Source organism: Schistocerca piceifrons, chromosome 2 (assembly GCF_021461385.2).
Source record: "Schistocerca piceifrons isolate TAMUIC-IGC-003096 chromosome 2, iqSchPice1.1, whole genome shotgun sequence".
NCBI lineage: Eukaryota > Metazoa > Arthropoda > Insecta > Orthoptera > Acrididae > Schistocerca > Schistocerca piceifrons.
The window spans coordinates 137,061,115-137,069,882 of NC_060139.1; the positions used below are offsets into that span (position 1 = coordinate 137,061,115).

The 8,768-nt window shown below is 39.5% G+C and overlaps 1 pseudogene; it reads right to left on the reverse strand.

The window, feature by feature from the left end:
- Positions 1-7,132: 7,132 nt before the first annotated feature.
- Positions 7,133-7,250, reverse strand: LOC124778932 (annotated as a pseudogene).
- Positions 7,251-8,768: the final 1,518 nt, after the last annotated feature.

Consider the following 8,768-nt stretch of genomic DNA (forward strand, 5'->3'; position numbering starts at 1 on the left):
TAGAATCATTGGGTAGTAGAATATTTGTTGTAGAGTTTAGTGCATAATAGTTACTTTTCTTCTTTGTTTATTTATCAGAAAGCACGTTGGTGCAAGGCTACTGGCTCTGACATTCAGAGTTAAGAAGGAAAATGTATTGGTTTTATATAAAAGAATTTAACGTTTATTATGTGATGGATATTATTGTTACTGTATTTAGAACGTGAAAGTGGTCAAGCTTTGATTATTTAAATATGTTGAAATGTAAAATAATGTAGAATAAGCTGTAGCCAATCAGATGGACGGCTTCAGGGAAGGGAACTGCACTAGTCAGTTGAGCGACGATGTTCGGCACGCGGGAGACGCGGCTGGAGACGGACGGGCAGAGGGACAGTGCTGGTTAGAGGTGGGCCAAACGGTTATTCTGGAGTAACCGTTATCACAGTTCCAGTTATTCTCTGATAACCGTTATTGTTAACGGTTATTAATAACTGCCAAGTTATTTTTCGCTAGCGAATACCGAATACTCCGAGAGTTAAATAACGACATAGTTGGAATCCATCAGTTTAGTTATCAGTATAACTGCGAGTAGTGTGAAATGGCAGGAATGTCATATGAGTCGTGTCATAACCTTAGCTTATTAACTCCGGGTACATTTTAGTTGATGTTAGAACGATTATTAGTGTTTCATATTATATGTTTGTAGGTTATCGGTCGCTATTAGAAATATTATCTTCGCAGCTGCATCAGAAATTACGCGGAACTTCGCCACAGCACTGTTTAAGTAAAATGTTAACAACGTGCGTTTTTAAGTATGAAGTAATATGTAAACTGAGTACTGTAGGTTAAATTCTAAGCTTAATTTCTTGTGCTGCTCACATAATAGAATAAAGTGTACAGCCTTGTAATACAACAAAAAATCTACGTAATGTGACAGATTCGTTTACTCCTGTGCTGTAAAAGATAGTCCTATTGGGGAAAGTGTGAGTACGCTAATCCGAGTTTTATTTGAGATTTGGAAACTGCTCGATTTGTCCAGCTACAGCATGTTTATAACATATGAAGACATGCAGATCGAAAAGGTTGACAGTGTTACATTTCTGGGACTACAACTCGATAATAAATTCAGTTGGGAAGGGCATACCACATTTTTTCACTCTATTATTTCATAAGGGAGCATATTCTGTGGTAACTCATCAAACGTAGCAAAAGTTTTTTGCATGTAAAAGTGTGTAATAAAAATCGTTTGTGGTATAAATTCAAAAACATCACGTAGGAACCTGTTCAAGGAACTTTGTATTCTAACCACTGCTTCCTAGTATATTTATTCCTTAATGAAATTTGTTACAAGTATTTCCAACCAATAGCTCAATACATAATATCAGTACCGTACTAGAAATAGGAACAGCAATCTTCATCTTGGTCCAAAAGGGGTCCAATATTCAGGAACATGCATTTTCAATAAAATGCCAGCAAGTCAGCAATAATTAAAAACTTGGTTTCAGATAAAGCACGGTTTACAGTGTGTTTGAAAGACTTTTTGATACAGAAGTGTCTGATTCCACCCGTCATCAATATGTCGGAAATGGCTATTTTAAGTGTGTCCATGACGTCACTACACACACACACACACACACACACACACACACACACACACACACACATGGCAACAAACACGAAGATACATATAAATAATACAATAACACCAACCACCAAAAATACAATCAAACCAACGGGACAACTGTGGGAAGTTGGGGGTTTTAGGGTGAGGACAAGCTAGTAAAAAAAAAACACACCATGATCCCAAAACACAAAATGAAGAACAAAAAGAAAAAAAAAATACAGCATTCTGCTACACCAACAAAAATCTGCAGGAATCGGACACTTCCCTTGAACACTATAACTCAACCATAGGTGACCGTACCAAAACACCAATACCCACAAACTAAAAGCACGAAAATTGGAATTGGACATTTCCCTTGACCTACATAGGTAAACCTCAGATGACGATAGCAAAACATGAAAATGGGAATTGGTCATTTCCGGTGACCTATATAGGTCCACCACAGCTATTGATGCCAAAAAACCAACACCTACAACTGCGAAAAATAAAACCACAATCCCAAAAGTCCACAAATCAGTCATTCCTACATAAATTAAATCACATTCAATACTCCATAAACACACAAAACATCACAGCTAGAAAAAAAAAATTAATTACAACCAGCAAATTCCGGCACTGCAAACTTGATCGGCCAGCCGCCCCCCCACACACACACAAAAACCAACTCATAAACACTGTGCCGTAATGACATTAACACACAACAACACTTTTTTACGTCGAAGCAGACGGGTGGGATCGGACGCTTCCAATGAGCCCTCCTTCTACTCTGTAGATGAATATCGTAACAGAGACTGATAGACCAGCTTAGGTAAAAATTCTGCTATATTTCAGTTTTGACAGCACTTGGTTGCTACAGTCAAGATCGGGTATTCTGTGTATGATAAATTTATTAAAAGTGCGTAACTGTGTTTTATTCTGACAGTGTATCAATTCTGTATATATTAGCAGTTACTGTAATATATTCACATATTTTGACAATCTCCTGACAAATGATGAGGATAATAATTATTATATTCAACTGTATTATGTTATTCTTCCTGACATGTTATTTGTCATTCGCGATGGCCAGCGGCTATTTCCGAAGAAGTACGTAAATATTTGTTCGCTCCAGTAACTATCGTCTCTGAAATATCACTGGGGTCTAAGACTGGAGTCACTGTATCAGCAACACAGACACACAGTTATTCCGTTACCAACTTCCAGGTTACCTGTAATGGTAGCCCGATAACTGCCAGAGAGCGAGAACTGTGAGCCAATAACGATAACTGCCAGAGGAAAATACCGATCTCTGACAGATATTTCCATAGTCGCTCGAATTCCTTATGGTACCTCTCTTTATACTACCCGTCCAAGCTAAATTGACATATGAGGCGGTGGCTTAAGGGAACGACCGTACTTGTTAATGCCTGTACTGCAGCTCCTATTAGCCACCGCTCGGACATTAACTTTATTTAATTGTTTGTGCTAAAAGTAACGAAGACGCACGATATAGTACACAGTTCTTATTAAGAGATGGCGCGCAGTCTCACAGTTATTCCCATGGCCTATAGAACGCCTACCAAATGGTCTACCCTCTCCCTAGTTCCTAGCCATGTCTCCGATGAGTTGACGGGAAAGCGTAGTACGATCTTCGGTCAAAAGATGGCGCGAGGCACTGTTGACATTAGACAGTTATTGAAATAACTGCCTGTATCAGAGGAACGGTTATCGCAGTAACCGTTACTTCTCAGTAACCGGTTATTTCTATCAGTTACGTAATTTTTTGCCACCTCTAGTGCTGGTGCAGACGCGAAAGCGGACAGTTCGGCTAGAGACACCAAAGTGGACGGTTCTGGTCTAGACACCAAAGGATACAGTTGGGATTGAGAAGCGAAAGCGGACAGTCGGCCTTTAGGTAGCTAGGAAGTGAAACGACTTCGAAAATTTCGCGTTGGTGGTATCGCGGGACTTCGTCTCTGAGCGGTGAGCAGCCGCGCGCCTGGTGTGAACTCTTAACTTTTCACTTAGATAACGAGGTGGAGTACTGGACTTATATTTCGCTATGAGATTGTGAATGATCGAACTGTGTCAAATGGATATGCGCTCGAGTGTAGCAGTAACTCTAAATACGACCACTTTCGCTATTAGTTTACGTTCTGAATAACATTATTCTAATCAAATCGCAAATGTGTAGCCTACATCATTTATAGGCCATTAATTTAGTTCCCGATATTATTATTACTGTTATTAATGTTATATTAACTTTGTACGTTTCACACAAGTTCACAAACTTCCAATCAGCCAGACAATGTAACCAAAGGGTCACAAGTGTCTAATTAAGGGCGTGTAATGCGACACGTGCGGTTCAACCCCTAGACGAGTTTGAGCCAAGACATTTCGACGAAGAGGAACCGCATGTGAGCCCGAACATCCTTGGGATGTTAGCTTGCATTTGGGGGCTTGTTCAGGATAGGAATTTGGAAAGTGTTAGTTGAGGGATAAGAATCTTGCAAAGTGTTGGAACAGGATTGGATTTTGCAAAGTGTTTCTTGTGGAATATGAACTCTGGAAAGTATTAAAATTGGATTTGAATTCTGTAAAGTGTTTCCAAAAGTATTATCTGAACTTCGGTAGGCAGGACTTCTCGCAAAACTTAAACATGAGATTGGTTCAGGACTGAATATTAGGTTTCCTTAGTAGTTGTGAAATTACAATTATAATTCTCACAGTTAATGACATTCTGAGATCTAGGTCCTAAGTATGTGGCAGTTTAGGCAGTTTGCGCCGGGGCTCTGAGCTACGAATTTTGCGACAGTTGTTTGCTCGGTGTTTTAGCAGTGGTTAGGAGCGATAAAAAAGTAGTGCGGAAGAAGAGGCAACATCGGAAGCACGTGGTTCCAGCCACCAGCGGCATCTTCAACGACGATTCATCGCGTAGCGGCGGTTGGGGAGTGGAAGAGCGTGATCGGCGGTGAATTTAGTAGGGCAGATAGTCCGAAATCAGGCAAGGGGGATGAATATGGGGGAAACATGATGTCACAATTAATGAAAATGATAAGAGGATTGAGATCCAAAATCGATTCTATTAAAACCGATATGGGTGACGTAAATTTAAAAATTGATTCGGTTCAAAGCGAAATAGCTTCGGTTGTGAAAGACGAAGCAGGTAAAATTGCTAGTGGAATCGAGGAATTGATAGACGGAAAATTAAAAACCATTCGGGATGAAATGGGCAAACTTCCTGATGATGTTGGTTTACTTGACTCCAAGGTAGATCAAACTGAGAAAAATGTCAGTGATAAAGTGGAGAAGTTGCAGACAGATCTGGGAGGCAACGTAAGAAATTGTATGAGTAGGTAAGATGCTCTAATGGCTGAGACGACAGAGGCTATTAGCAACTTATCCTTTCGAATGACCGCCCCCAGTTGCTGAATGGTCAGCGTGACGGATTGTCACTCCTCTGGGCCCGGGTTCGATTTCCGGCTGTGTCGGGGAATTTTCTCTGCCGAGAGACTGGGTGTTGTGCTGTCCTCATCATCATCCTATCATCCTCGCTGACTGCAGGTCAAATTGAAAGACCGACACCGGGCGAACGGCCTGCCAGATAGGGGGCCCTAGCCATACTATTAAATAAATAAATCCTTTCGAATAGGTAAAGGGGAGAAAGAAGTAGATAAAATAAAGGAACAAGTAGAATCTGGCATTAAAACTGAAAATGGTGAAATTAAAAAGCAAATCAGTGAAATAAAAAGTGAATTGAATTCCTTAGTTGCACATCAAACCTCTACAGTGATCAGTGTTCCGTGGATGAACTCGGGAACGGCCAAATGTTTTGGAGGCGACGGGAAATATCACCCAGTAAATTTTCTAGCATCATCCAGGGATGGTTTTATAAGGGGAATGTCCGGCGAGGCGAAGATAAAGTTCGTGAAAATACATTTAGCAGGCGAACCGCAATCGTGGCCAAATATACACAGTGATACATCCACTACCTACTAAATATTTGAAAGCAGGTTCCTGAACAAGTTCTGGAGTGAAGTGAAGTAAATGAGACTCCAAAATGAGTTTCTGAACGGGCCAACATTTAAATACGGGAGCAGGTCGATGCGAATATTTTGCAAACATGAAATTATAAGATTGTTGCTTGTGAAACATCCATTGGGAGTACTTACTGAAATTACGACGTTGAATAGGCGGTTACCGGAAAATTTGCAGTGGGATCTAGGTCTCGCTGTATGGTGGTACCCCCATGAAATGTGTAGTTTTCATGAGCAATAAAAGTTCGGAGACGATGTTTATGTTGATCTCTATTCCAATTTCCTGTACAGGTTCCGAAAGTCTCGGAACCGAGGTGATGCAAAACTTTTTTTGATGTGTGTATTACCGAAAATCATTTGACTCAGTACCACACCTACACTTATTATCAAAATTACTATCATATCGGATATGAAGCGAAATTTGTGACTGGATTGAGGATTATTTGGTATGGAGGACACAGCAAATTGTCTTGAATGGAAAGTCAATGACAGATGTAGAAGTAACTGTGGGTGTGGGCCAGCAAAGTGTGTTGTGACCCTTGCGTTTTACGTTGTATATTAAAGACCTTGCAGATAATATTAACATGAGGCTTTTTGCAGATGATGCAGTTATCTATAGTGAAGTACTCTCACAAAGAAACTGCATAAATATTCAGTTTCATCTAGGTAAGATTTGAAGGTGGTGCAAAGTTTGGCAACTTGCTTTAAATGTGCAGAAATGTAGACTTGTGCTCTTCACAAAACGAAAAAAGGCGTAGTATCGTATTACTATAACATAAATGAATCAGAATTAGAATCAGTCAATTCACACAGATATCTGAGTGCAACACTTCATAGGGATATGAAATGGAATGATCATGTGGGCTCAGTCGTTGGTAAAGCAGGTGGTAGCCCTCAGACTAAAATAATGAGGAAATGCAATCAATCTATAAAGGAGACTGCTCACAGATCCAATGTGCAACGCATCCTAGACTATTGTCCAAGTGTGTGGGACCCATATCAAGTAGGACTTACTGGGGGTGTTAAATGTATCCAGAGAAGAACAGCACGAATTGTCATGGATTTTTTTTTACCCTTTGGAGAGTGTCACATAGATTCTGAAGACCTTTAAATAGGCTCCTGAAGATAGATGTAAACTATCCCGAAAAAGCTTAGTTACAAAGTTTCAAGAACCGATTTTAAATGATGATTCTGGGAATATACTACGTAACTCTACGTATTGCTCCCATAGGACAAGAATAGATTAATTACAACACGCTCAGAGACATTTAAACAATTATTCCTCAATCGCTCCATGCATGAATTAAAAAAAACACTCCATCTACAGGCCACAAGTGGCCCATCGGGACCTTCCGAACGCCGTGGCATCCTCAGAGGAGGATGCAGATAGAAGGGGCATGGGGTCAGCACACCGTTCTCCCGGTCGTTATGATGGTATTCTTGACCGGAGCTGCTACTATTAGGTCGAGTAGCTACTCAATTGGCATCACGAGGCTGAGTGCACCCAGAAAAATGGCAACAGCGCATGGCGGCCTGGATGATCACCCATCCAAGTCCCGACCACGCCCGACAGCGCTTAACTTCGGTGATCTCACGGGAACCGGTGTATCCACTGCAGCAAGACCATTGCCTCCATGCATGAATAGAATGGCAAAAAACTCTGATAACTAACACAATGGGAGGTACTCTCTGAAATGCAATTCAAAGTGGTTTGCAGATTGTGGGTGTTGATGTACGTCTTTATTATGGAACCTCTTGTCACCTCCTGTACGTAATTTTTCACGCAACTTGAACTTGAGTCTTTATCATTCTGATGAACAATGGTAACTTTTCTTTAATTTCATGTTTGTGTCGCACATTGCATGTTACGCTGAAACTGGAAAAATTAACTTCAAAAGCAACAAAGTATCGATGACCCTCCAGATCATTTTCTTTCATTGGTCCACAAACACCTGTATGAACTAATTCTCCAGGCTTAGTGGGTTTCGAAATTCTTTCATCAAATTCCAGTCAATGATATTTACCACAGACACACCCACACAAAAGCTGTTATCGATCATTGTCTGTGTTCCACGCTCCTTCAAATAGTGATGCACATCGCCTTTGTTTTTACTTACTCATTTTTTCATGCCATCTCTGTAAAGTATCATCAGTTTCATCAATAACACAACACTTCTCTTGATGAACAACCTTCATAGCCAAACGATAGAACCAATTTTGGTCATAGGATGCAGCATAAACAAATGTAGTATTGTTTTGAAAAATACAATATGCCATCATTTTCAATTATTTGATTTATTCATTTTTGTACAGCTTTCTTAACACAAAATAACTTACAGAATCCGTCTTCAAAATATTGCTCTGTCTACCGAATACCTGCACATCAATTCGACCTATACCTAATGCTTCAATTAATCCGCTATTTTTGACACTACCCACTTCAAGTGGTTCATACATAGCACACCGATAACACTGATTTTTTTCTGTGATGTACTGCGCCACTACCAATGTGCAGTTCGTTTACGTCTAACGAAAAATTGTGGCTTCTCAATATTAAAATTTTCTTCTTAATTTTTTGATGTGTGGGCGTTGCTACAATTTCTTTAACTTCCGTTGATGTTACACTATGGCACAACATAGCAAAGCCTTCTCTTTTGTCTGTGCTAGTACACTCTTTTAATCGATGGCCCTTTTTCTCAGATTTAAAATAAACCAATCCTGTTTAATATTGCTTTGATAAGTGACCTCCTTTACAACATGAAAAGCATTTTCTATCTTCATTCCTTTTATAATGAGATGTTTTTGATGTACCTGTTTCAGATGAAGTTTGATTGGACCTTTCTCACTGTTCGTGGATCTTCATTTTCAGCGTCATTTATTTATTTCCTTATTTAATATCTATGTCATCGTACAAACCTTACTGGACTGTTGTACATAGAAATTAAAAATATGGAATTCACAAAATGAAATTGTCTAAAACAATATCAATACATTTACAGTTTTTTGCATATGAATGGTGAATAGTAATTTGTTTCCCACAATAACTATATATAGAGTATATAGTGATATAGATAATAAAGTAGTATAGTATAAACTGAAACATACATCTTCTCACTGGATTTATCACACAACTGCATTACATATATTGG